Source organism: Amblyomma mixtum, chromosome 4 (genome assembly GCF_055824585.1).
Source record: "Amblyomma mixtum isolate Tamu chromosome 4, ASM5582458v1, whole genome shotgun sequence".
NCBI classification, from domain to species: domain Eukaryota; kingdom Metazoa; phylum Arthropoda; class Arachnida; order Ixodida; family Ixodidae; genus Amblyomma; species Amblyomma mixtum.
In genome coordinates, this window is record NC_143015.1 from 91,064,026 (window position 1) to 91,075,549 (window position 11,524).

General features: G+C 47.6%; 1 non-coding gene across 1 annotated transcript; it reads right to left on the reverse strand.

Moving 5' to 3' along the window:
- Positions 1-11,122: 11,122 nt before the first annotated feature.
- Positions 11,123-11,195, reverse strand: TRNAK-CUU (transfer RNA lysine (anticodon CUU)). The gene has a single exon. It is a non-coding gene; the product is annotated as a tRNA-Lys (tRNA).
- Positions 11,196-11,524: the final 329 nt, after the last annotated feature.

Consider the following 11,524-nt stretch of genomic DNA (forward strand, 5'->3'; position numbering starts at 1 on the left):
AAGCTGTGAGGACAGCTTGACTAGGTCAGGGAACCATTTTGGCAGCAGCGACTTCATATACACTTCAATAATTCAAATACAAATGAAATGTTCAACAGAATACATACATTGTCTTACTTACTGAGTACAATACTTAAAATGCAAGTGAATATTGTAATGGAATACACGGACTTCATTCATCAACTTAACTACGCCACAAAAGAACAATGTGCCCTACAATAAAACTACGCAACAAACGAATAAAAATTAGTACCATAAAGCGTTTTACACGTGAGATACCGATGAGAAGGCAAACACACACACTCACTCTGTATGCCCAATTTCACAATTACCACTCAAAATCATAAAACAGTCTTAGAAAATTGCCCAGAAACAAACATGCTGCGCAATGCGGTGCGCTTCGATGTCGCCATTATCTCCGAATGGACTGAAATAAGACCACAGTCCATATCGTCGCACAGCGTGATGATTCTTCATAAGGAAATCAAAATGAGACAGTAGATGAAATCGTGATATAAATCGGAGGAAAAGCGTAGCGTGGTCTTGGACGGCTCATAGAAGCCAAACAGCTACTGCGCTTTTCCTTTCCTCGAAACCAATTTTTCTCCGCGAAGATGCACAGCGCAAAACGAACGGACGAAAGATGAAAGACATCCAAAGTAAAGTGTGATAGGCTACCTGTTAAACACGCTCTGCGAGAGGCTGGTGCTGCGATGGCCGAGTGGTCTAAGGCAGCGATGAGCGAAACTGATCTGTTTGCACAACTGGCTTCGAATCCCGGTTGGAGCTTTTATTTCTCCTTTTCGAACCGAAAAGTTCAGAGCGTTTCGGATAAGGGCGAGTTCAGGCTCTTCTCCAGGCATGGGGTCATGTTCGTCATCAGGTTCAGCTTCATATTTTTCCACAGGTTCGGACGATGTTTGACTTAGTTTGCCTCGAATTTGGTATAAAAGGATAGGCGAATTGTAAGACGATTCGTTGACGGCGGCACCTAGACTCGGATATTGGCCTGGCTGTTTGGCGGCTGGGTGTGCCCATGTCCTCGTCCAAACATTTCTATTCTTGGAGCTAGACAGCGCGTATTGTCTTCCTGCCCAAGCAGACCACAGAAAATCGGCCCAGTACTGGAAACGTACTGGCAAAGGACGGTACTACAAAGTAGCAATGTGAAACCATCTATTTGCAACATTGGGCCCATTACTTGTGCTGCTTGTGTGGATGCTGTCGCGGCTTGAGGAGACATTGGCGTAAGCCGCATTTCTCAGCTGGACTACGTGCTCGGGCGTCCTTCACCGCTTTTTGTACTTTACTTGGAGCCACGTTCAGCCTTTTCTAGTTTTTACTGCGGGCAGCGCCCTCAACGTCCCTCGCTGCTTTCGCTGTTTGATGTGCTATAGCGTTAGCCTGTTATTATTCGGTCTTAGCTACCCGTCTGGCCGCCTTGGCCGGCTTATCGTCTTCGTTGGCGCCCACATAATGCTCCAATGGTCGACATAGTCAAGGCTTTCTATCTCTTGACTCAACCTGCTAACTGTATGTCCACGGTGCCAGCGCCAGCGGCATAGACCATTTTAAAATGCAGGACGAATGCTTGAAGGATGAGGGAGACGACATGAGAACACGTAGCTGCACGACAGCACGTAGAGAACATTGATCATTGTTCTGTTCTGTGCCATGATGTCGTTTTCTTTTAGAGCGAAAGAGCTACTAGTCGCACTCTCCGTGTTTTAGCAGTGTCTTTCTATGTATTTATGTCAGGCCTTTGAGAAGCAAGTGTAGCCGTGGCAATCGAAGTCATATCTTGAGCACCTGTTGGCGTGTTGAGCTGTTGGCGTGTTCATGTCATGAATTAGAAATATTATAGCGCAAACAAAGACACGGACAAAAAAGAGAGGAAACACACAAACAAGCGCTTGTTTGTGTGTTTCCTCTCTTTTTTGTCCGTGTCTTTGTTTGCGCTATAATATTTCTAATTCAATATGAACTACCAACTCGCCCAACAGGAAGTTTTAATGAAATCATGTCATGAAGCAGCACCCACACTGAATTAACAAGCTGCTTCAGCATACCTTTCACCTGTTGACCTTCGGGCTTGATGTTATTAGCATTTGGAGTGGCAACCAATCTGGGATGTGGCATGGCGACGGACGTTAATGGTAGAGCAGGCCACTCAACACCCGAGGAGGCGGATAAGACAACCGCATCTGAATTCGAGCGGTAACATGTGACATTGCAGCAGGCGTCGCGCGAATTTTCTGCTCAAGCTGCTGTGGCAGCTGAGGTGACGCTATCTGGTACGTCGATTTATTAAGACTAAGTTTGCCTCGTGACCAAGGGCGTCGGCGTTGGGAACAACTTTTGTGGCGACGTACAGACGCAGCACCTTGGTGTGTCGAATTTAAGAACAACGCAGCGAGCTATAGAGAGAGTGAGGAGTGAGGAAACAAACGCGCGTTACTGACCTGCTAATCGAAATCAAGAAAACGAAATGGGCTTGGGCAGAGCATGTAATGAGAAGAGAAGATAACCTCTCATCCTTATTAGTAACGGAGTGGATTCCAAGAGAAGGCAAGCGTAGCAGGGGGCGGCAGAAAGTCAGGTGGGCGGATGAGACTAAGAAGTTTGCGGGAATACGGTGGCCGCAACTGGCAAAAGACAGGGTTAATTGGAGAGACATGGAAGAGGACTTACCCCTGCCGCGGTGGGTCAGTGGTTACGGCGCTCGGCTGCTGACCCGAAAGACGCGGGTTCGATCCCGACCGCGGCGGCTGAATTTCGATGAAGGTGAAATTCTAGGGGCCCGTGTGCTGTGCGATGTCAGTGCACGTTAAAGAACCCCAGGTGGTCGAAATTTCCGGAGCCCTCCACTACGGCGTCCCTCATAGCCTGAGTTGATTTGGGACGTTAAACCCCTAAAACCACGGAAGAGGACTTTGCGCTGCAGTAGAAGTAGTAAGGCGGCTGCTGCTGCTGATGATCGTGCTGGTACGAAGGCGACGAATACTCTTGGTTTCTTGACCGTCGTTGTAGGTGACTCACCCGCAGTTGATGTTCTGCAGAACTTCCTTTTCAGGAGACGCGACTCAGCAAGCGCAGCTGCGGTCGGAGTCGACCTAAATCACCGTGGAGTCGTCAGAAGACACTGAAAGCTCCACGCCAGGCACGTACCTGACGTTGACGTAACCAACTGAGTGCGCCGCAGTCTGCTGGGCGCTGACGACGGGAGGGCGCAGTGGGCGTGCGCTTGCCATTCCGAAGGATAACGAGATAATGGTAAGCTTGCAAAGAGAAAAACTACAGAAAAGTGGAAGAGCCGCTAGCAAGAGGCTTTCGGTGCCATCATTTCTTATTCTACGTGTCCCCTGTTGAGAAAAACTTTGCTGTACCATGTGATGGGAAGTTTATTTGCAGATGGGGCTGTTCATCATCTGGAAGAGCCGCACGGATGACCGATGTGCTGGGCCACCAGGATAGACGAAGCCTTTGTTCCGTGATCAATGCGCTGTCGTGATGATGTATCTGCGACGCAGCAACAAACACACCGATACTCTGTCCTGTCGCTTGTGTGCGCCTCCCACAACTTTCATGTGAATGATCAGGGTGGAGTGCGGGGACACACGTCCAACTTTCTCGGACAAAAAATTTGAAAATTCAAGAATTGTAAGAAACTGTTATGAAAAAAATCTCTGCCTCTCCCGTAAACGAGAGTAGACTATAATAAGCATGAAATGTTTACGGGGGGCCTAATGTCATCTCGGTGGACACCCGAACCGCACCGTACAGGAAGGGAGGAACGCCACCACCCGTTCAGCGCGATGCCTTGCCATTTGAACGCAAGGTTTTTCGAGGAAAGGAAATGACGCGGTAATTCTCTGCCATCTCGGTGGACACCCGAACCGCACCGTAAAGGAACGGAGGAACGCCACCACCCGTTCGGCGCGATGCCTTGCCCTTTGAACGCAGCGCTTCTCCCCCGGGCCCCTGTGCGCCTGCGCGGCTTTGCTTCGATGCGCGAAGCCCCTAAGAGATCACGTATCACAACGAAGTGTAACGTGGCATTTATGTGCTTTTTGCACGCGTTATTAGAAATCGGAAATTATAATTCCGTGCATTATCAAACCCACAGCTCCACTGATATCTTGATAAACATTGAGAAGGCACTGGCAGCAGTTATTTTTTGTCTCGTTTGGAGACCAACCGGCGCTTGCATGCCGGTCGCGTAGGAGGGCTTAGAGAGTCTCGTTAAATCTCGTTAAGTCTCGTACGGTGCCCGGATGTTCTCGTTTCAGAGCCCGGATGACTGGAATTCAGTGCCCGGATGAGTGGATTTCAGTGCCCGGATGAGTGGATTTCAGTGCCCGGATGAGTGGATTTCAGTGCCCGGTTGACTGGAATTCAGTGCCCGGATGACTGGAATTCAGTGCCCGGATGACTGGAATTCAGTGCCCGGATGAGTGGATTTCAGTGCCCGGATGATGGCTCTTGGTCTCGGCGTGACGTCACCACACTGCCGACAACGGGAGCTAAAAGCATTTCATGCTTAAAATATTGAAGGTAATGGTCCATTCTTCTGATGCGCAGCAAAATCTTTCTTTTCAAGTGTTTCCATCGATCGCGTATAACAGTTAAGACTGTCAGATGAAACCAATGGGGAACGCTTTTGACGATAACATAAACGTTAATAGAAAAAAAAAGTAAGACTGCCGTCGGGTTAGCGGCGGATATATTGATTGTCATATTGAAACCTTGCATTATATGAAAAAATGGCGTTCATAAAGAATTTCCAGCTCAAAAATGCTTTTGTCCAGAATTGCTGACTATGTTGACGGATAGCACTATGCGGCGTTGTTATGAGAGGTGTGAGCTAGTGGAGCCTTTCTCAGCACATCTTCCATGCAATAAAAGAAAAACTGCGATGGTGGCCGAGTAGTCTAAGGCATCGGAAAGCGAAGCTGCTCTCTTTGTATGGGAATCGTTTGGAATCCCGCTTGGGGTTATGGGGCTGTAGTTTGGGAAACTTTTTTCCTGCTTATTCTGACAGAGAAGTTCGAAATGTTCCGCATAATTTCCGTCTTACATTCCGCCTGAGGGTTGTAGTGGGTTCCTGACGTTGTTCGGCTGAATCTGCCCAAAATGGAAGCGTAAAGATTTCCATTCTGAATGGAGGACGCGGCAAATAAAATGCACAATCTGGTAAAAAGTTTCGATTCCAAAGTTCAGTTTTTTTCGTAGCCTTCAGGTCTTGCTTTGTCTTGTGGAAAAAAATATAGCAAAATATGCAGCGGAAATTTAGAAAACCACATTTTTTCTTAATGTGTCATTGAATATTCTGAGCGAATCGCGAGCGAGCGAATCGCAAGATCAGAATTTGCGTTGGTTGCAATGCCGCATTTTTTTAAAAACCAAAGTTAAAAGCATACAAGGAGACAAACAAGGCGAATGAAGGAATAAACTTGAAAGCTCATTTTTCTAGCTTTCACCTTTTCTGCAATTGCTATCAATCATCTCTTTGGGATTTCATAAGGAACACGGGGCGAATCCTTCTCTTTTCTGCTCATAGATCAAGCGTTTAGAAGTGCAATAAAGCTCTTGATTTTTCTATGTATATATATGCAATATTATTGTAAGCTATTTTAAGCCATGTTTTCATGCTTTTATTTTTCGGAGTGATTCTCATGTAAACACACAAAAAAAACTAATAGCTCTATTGGACAGAACCGGTCTTTGTGAGCATGTTAACACATAAAGAAAACTTACTCCCTTTCTTGTTAAATATTTCACTCCCCGGGGATGACTTCACGATGGATTAATTGCCATTGTTCTACAACTGTATTAGCTCGTTAAAAATACAATGCCGTCCTGAAATGAGCATTAAAAACGGCCTATATGTGCAATTGAGATTCCCCCTCTCTGGATCTTGTTGAGGGAAATTGGGTTGAAGATGATTGTTGAAGGTGCTTGACGTCTTGCAGATTCGAATTGCTCAATCACATTGCTAGAGGATACTTCTGGACAGGTTAAATTTTAATAAAAATTAAAAGCCCAAAGGAAGATACAAGCATGGAGAAAACATATTTACACTTGACTGGCTCTTAGTTCTGCGTGACGAAACCAGCCCTCGGTCCTGCCGAAACAGCTGGTTTTAAACCTTATGTGCCCGCCCTCGGTGGGTAGAACGACCAATCAGGTAACTGCTCAAACATCCACCCAATAAATTATTGGGGAAAGGAAAACATCCCCAATCAACAATTCGGAAAGGACAACACAACCAATCAATGATAGGGGAAAGAAGGTAATTCATCACGACAAACACTGTACACATATGTACACTTTCCACCATCACGATTTTTCGCGGACACTCTCTCTTTCCTATGATGCAGATTATTTCAACGTCCGGTTGACCCAAGTTCAAGAAAAGTCACTTCAACCCATCTGTTCCGCATCGTCGCTCCTCATGCCTGCAGCTAGCGTGGCAATATCCTGTTGACCGCGCTTCAAGCTGTCAACGCACGCCGCTGCAGACAAGGGACATAAGCCACGCACTGTGACGCGGATACCGCATCGCCGCAAGCACGTGCACCACAGGATGCGACCTAATGAATCCGTCCCTGAAGGGAGTTTGACCTTCCCCGTAATCCTCCGCTATCCGGCGCCCCCCTTATCCCGCTGGGTTGAGTATGACTCAGCCCCTTCTCTGCAGTTTTGCGGAGGGCCCAGAGAAAGAACGTAATGGGCATTCCACTAACGCGAACCGGATGCGGCAAACAATGTACAGCACCGCGAACTTCACTTGTGCCAAATATGTTAACATTTGAAGCATAAATAGCGAGAATATTTTAATTGCAGTGTCGTGTTCAAGTTAGTGCCCGCTAGGTGCGTGGCGGAGTTGGATATAACGAGGAATCAGACACTGCCGCTTTTGTCTTACTGCCACCTCCCACGATTTCTCATCATCGTAGTACCGCGTCAGAATGCCCGGCGAACGTGCCCGCAGCAGGGTGAGGAGGTTGAGAGAGCGATGAAGGAAGAGAGCGTGAGGAAAAAGAAAGGAAGGCACTAGAGAAGGAGGAGGAGAACAATGCCTACGAGAGGGCGCAGCTGAGGGCGAAAGGCGCGCTGCGCAAGCGTAGTGTCGCGTCCGCCCAGGCAAGCAGTACGGGCGAGCAGCGCGCACTGCCGCTGAGTGGGGCGCCAACAGGCATCCCTTTTCGTGGACGTGGGTATGTGGGCACTTGACTGCGCGCGCGTTTTCTGCGGTGCTGTGGCGCACAGAAGACGCGCTACGTACCGGTATCGTTTTACGGTCTCAGAAGCGTTGTACCGGTATCATTCTTCTCAGCAGTTCACGTCATCATTCAGCAAAATAGCTGTCGCTACAACTGGCGCCATACTGATATTTTTATGAACTTAATTCACGCTTTATTCAACCGAGAGCCATCTTTCTGCAAGCCTTCAATCGGAAGCCACAAATTCTTAGGGTATAGTGAACCAGAGTGCGATTTTCGAGGTTGTCCTACCTCGGACACACAAAGACAACTTCTCCGCCGCGCAAACAGAGAGGCTCTCAGTTAACCAGAAATTCGGGAAAGCGGCCTATATATTTCACTGTTTTCCTCCCAAGGCGCAAATAGAAAAGTATTAATTGGATTTTGTCTGTAAAAAAAGAAAAACACGGTGCCAGCCAAGGTTTAATACGAAAATTTTTTGGAACCATGCGTTGCAGCGTTGACCACTCGGCTATGGTGCGACGAATACAGCGTCTGGAGGGTGCATTGGTTTATAATCGTGCAACGCGAGATGGTGACAGTACTCGGGCGACATCAATTTTAAATAATTTTCTTGTTTTTCATCCACAACAATGCTTCAACTATGTCAAGCTCGGTCCCAGTTCTACATGCAGCCGCTGCAAAACAGCCATTAAAGCAGCACGTTCTCCAAGACTAATTTCTTGCCGAAAACAGCTGTTAATTTTCGCTGCTTCCAAATACTGTCATTGTTTAAACTTTTCATGCTTTTAAAACATGCCTTCGGCTAGACAAAGAGGTGCTGTCGACTAGGTCCCTTGGGAAGTGATCGGTGTGACACAAAATCCGTTACACTGTCGCTACGCTTAGTCACGGAAAAAAAAAGAAAAATACTGTCGGGCTGGCTACTACTGCGGAACGCAAGTTGCATTGACAGCTGCTCGCGGTGGTGAATATATTGCGGTTTAATCTGTTCTTTGGTAGAGGTAGTGCGCGCGACGTCTCTACGGTAACACCCTTGACGTCACTATGTTTGGACCATTCACTGTGAGATAACGCGTTCCCAGGGAGCGTAGAAGTGATGTCATGCATGACGTCACTGAATTTTGACCAACTAGCCCGGCTAGTAGCAACGCCAATGCTGACAACGTGCACAGACACAAAACATGCCCGCAACAGCTTTCGCTGTAGAACGCGACAGCTAATCCCACTGAAGTGCTATAAGCCTCAATCTTTAATGGTGCTCTTTCCAGGCTTTCTTGCGCATAAGCAACTAGCGTCACTTGCTGGTCGCTGTTAGCGAACACCGCGTGACTCAGAGAGCGGGTGGGTCCCCATTAAAATAATCATCATCATCAGCCTGACTACTCCCAATGCAGAACAAAGGCCTCTTCTATGTCTCTCCAATTAACCCTGTCCTTTGTCGGTTGCGGCCACCGTATTCCCGCAAACTTCTTAATCTCATCCGCTCACCCAACTTTCTGCCACCCCCTTCTACAATTGCGCTATCTTGGAACCCAGTCCATTACTCTTAATTGCTATCGCTTATCTTGGTTACATAATGAGTGCTAAAACATTCTACGCTCCCGGCATGAGCGTAGGCGAGCTGAATTTTGATATGGAAATGCCAATGCGGGCAGCTGTGTCATGAACGGTACATATATAACCTGATGTCAATCAGGGAAAATGAAAGACTGATTTCTCAAACATTCCTCTAGTACTGCCACCATAAACAAGAAGTCTCGGGCGTAAAGCAAAAGAGCACTAATCATACGCCAGGCCCCGTAACGTTGATGCAACCATGGCCAGGTGGCCAGTTTAGCATCGTACGTGTTAGAAACTACTTGCCTTAAAAACAGTCCACAGGCCAATACAATTAACCACGTCGTATACGCCTAAAGCACAACCTACATAATTAAGATACGACGTAACCCTGCTCGAAATATTCACAGTAGGTACCAGTAATAAAGTTACCAAATTCACCTGTCTCCCTCGCGTGTGTAGGTAAAAAAATTTGCAGGACAACCTGTGCTACTGCAGGGCTAAACTTGAGCCGTGTGTTGTGTGTGTTATTGTGACTGAGAGAAGGATGAAAAGGAAATTGCACGGGCCTGCCAACTGGCTCCAGCCGAGCCACCACCGCTACCACGGGCAGATAGAGGAGAGTTAAAAGATCAGAGGAAAGAGAAAAAGGAAAGAAAAGACGCGCGTCGCAGCAACAACTGCGTCCGCTGGAGCGGACGCTGCTGAAAAAAACAGGTAAGCGGCCGAAGCCGCCCTCGCCGAAGCGAAAACAGATTCTAAACTTGAGCCCCCAGAATGCATAATATTATATACCTCAAGCATCCATACTTGTTGAAGTTATAGTGCAGGTGGTGCACAGGCTATACTTAAAGTTTTGTCTTCGGCAGTGTATAAATACTTTTTTTTTGTATTTCGCCCAAATCTTACCGAAATTGTTAAGCCCTGCTGTCTAAGTTCAACTAACCCCGCGCGGAAACAGAGCACACAACTACCCAAAGAAGTCAACGCAGCGGTTACCGCCGCTCGACATAAGACCCGACGAGGTTTTCGAACGCAAAAGTCCCGCCGTCGGTTTAGCGCCCCGTGCACTTTCCCTGCGCCCACCTAGTCGCGAAGGTATATAAAACAAGGGGGCGGTTTCAAAAACCTGGCAGCCGACGAGTGTGTCGTGTCTCGCAGGCCTCGCTCCTTCTTGCCAGGCGACGCCGCTAGCGTTTATTTTCGGGAGGCACATGAAGAGTGACTCCGACGTCGAAAATGCGGGATCTCTACGTCCCAGCTCATCGCTGAAAAACGGCCGCCCGCCACTTTTGTTGTTCCTGAACTTGACTTCTTTCATTTGCTAGCTTTCTGCCCGGTTGCTTGTTTCGTTGACCGCGCCATGCGCCTAGATTCATCGCCATAGCCAGAGCTGTTAGGTGAAGGTAAAGGAAAGGGCAGTGTTTAAAGCCAAGGTCGACTATTGATATTCTGGCTTTGCATGGCATATCGGGCAGCAAGGCATATCGGTTTTATGCGGTGCTGATTGTAGCTAAGGAATATCAGGCTGCACTGCGTATACAAGGGGCTTTACGTCTACCTGGTGGCGAGTCGGAAACGAAGCAAGCTTTGTGATTCGGTATTGTGCAGACCTTTACGAACAATCTCCTTTGTATGCACGGTTTGTTGTTTGAATACGGATTGCTTACTAAACTCTCTCTTAAGGGTTATTCACCCCTATCACACTATGCAGTTCTATGCAAGCGTTGAAATGGACGCACACAATGCAGCACAGGCGATTGTCTCCACCGGGTTATCTAAGGGATAATATCAAAAGGACATATTCTCCTGTGAATGCAGAGACACGTCGTTGCAGGTAAATGTTGCAGCTTTCTAAGCAAGAAGCATTAAAAGCGGCTGTTGGTACAGACCAATGTAAATTCAAGTAAGCCTGTTCACAAGTACAGAAAAGTGGCCTGTTTGAAGCTGCAACAACGGAAATCTTTTTTCGATGATGCTACAAAAGTTTCCGCACGTCTCGTTCAGGCGTTTATGCGCTTTTGCAAGTAACTAACGTAGACGGGACTGAGTGACATTGGTTTTCTGCCGTCGGTGATACGTCAGACTGCTACCCCTTATGCCATTAGCACCACTCGAGCAGTTGAGAGGGCAGGTTAAAATGGAATATGTGGTTATACGTGGTGTAGACAAAAATACGATGAGCAGTTCTTCGGAAATCGAAGTTTGCTTCCAATGCCTAGCAAACCCATGGAAGTAAATGCCACGATGGCAGCAAAAACGTCTTTCTTTGTATAAGCACGCGTTTCCACCACACACTCGCAAAAAAAGAAACCTGGGTCAGGAAAAAAAAACAGCGCCCAACGTGGGGCTCGAACCCACGACCCTGAGATTAAGAGTCTCATGCTCTACCGACTGAGCTAGCCGGGCGACGACCACTGCGGCGCGGGAGCGTAGTGACATGCGTGCCCTTTTTTCTGGCAGTTTTTTTTTTCGCAGTTTGTATCAAAGTGTACTGTAAGAACCGAAGCTGAATGCGTAATGAACGAAGCAATAGTGGTTTGGTTTATTGGGCTTTTACGTCCCCAAGCATCTCAGGATACGAGGGACGCCGTAGTGGAGGGCTCCGGAAATTTCGACCACCTGGGGCGCTATGCTGGAAGGCCCGAGTTTGCTGAAACTCGGAATCTTCCCGAGCTCTGGCGACGCCCTCAGATGAGTGAACTAATGGTAGCAAGACAACATCCCACCCTCGTCAC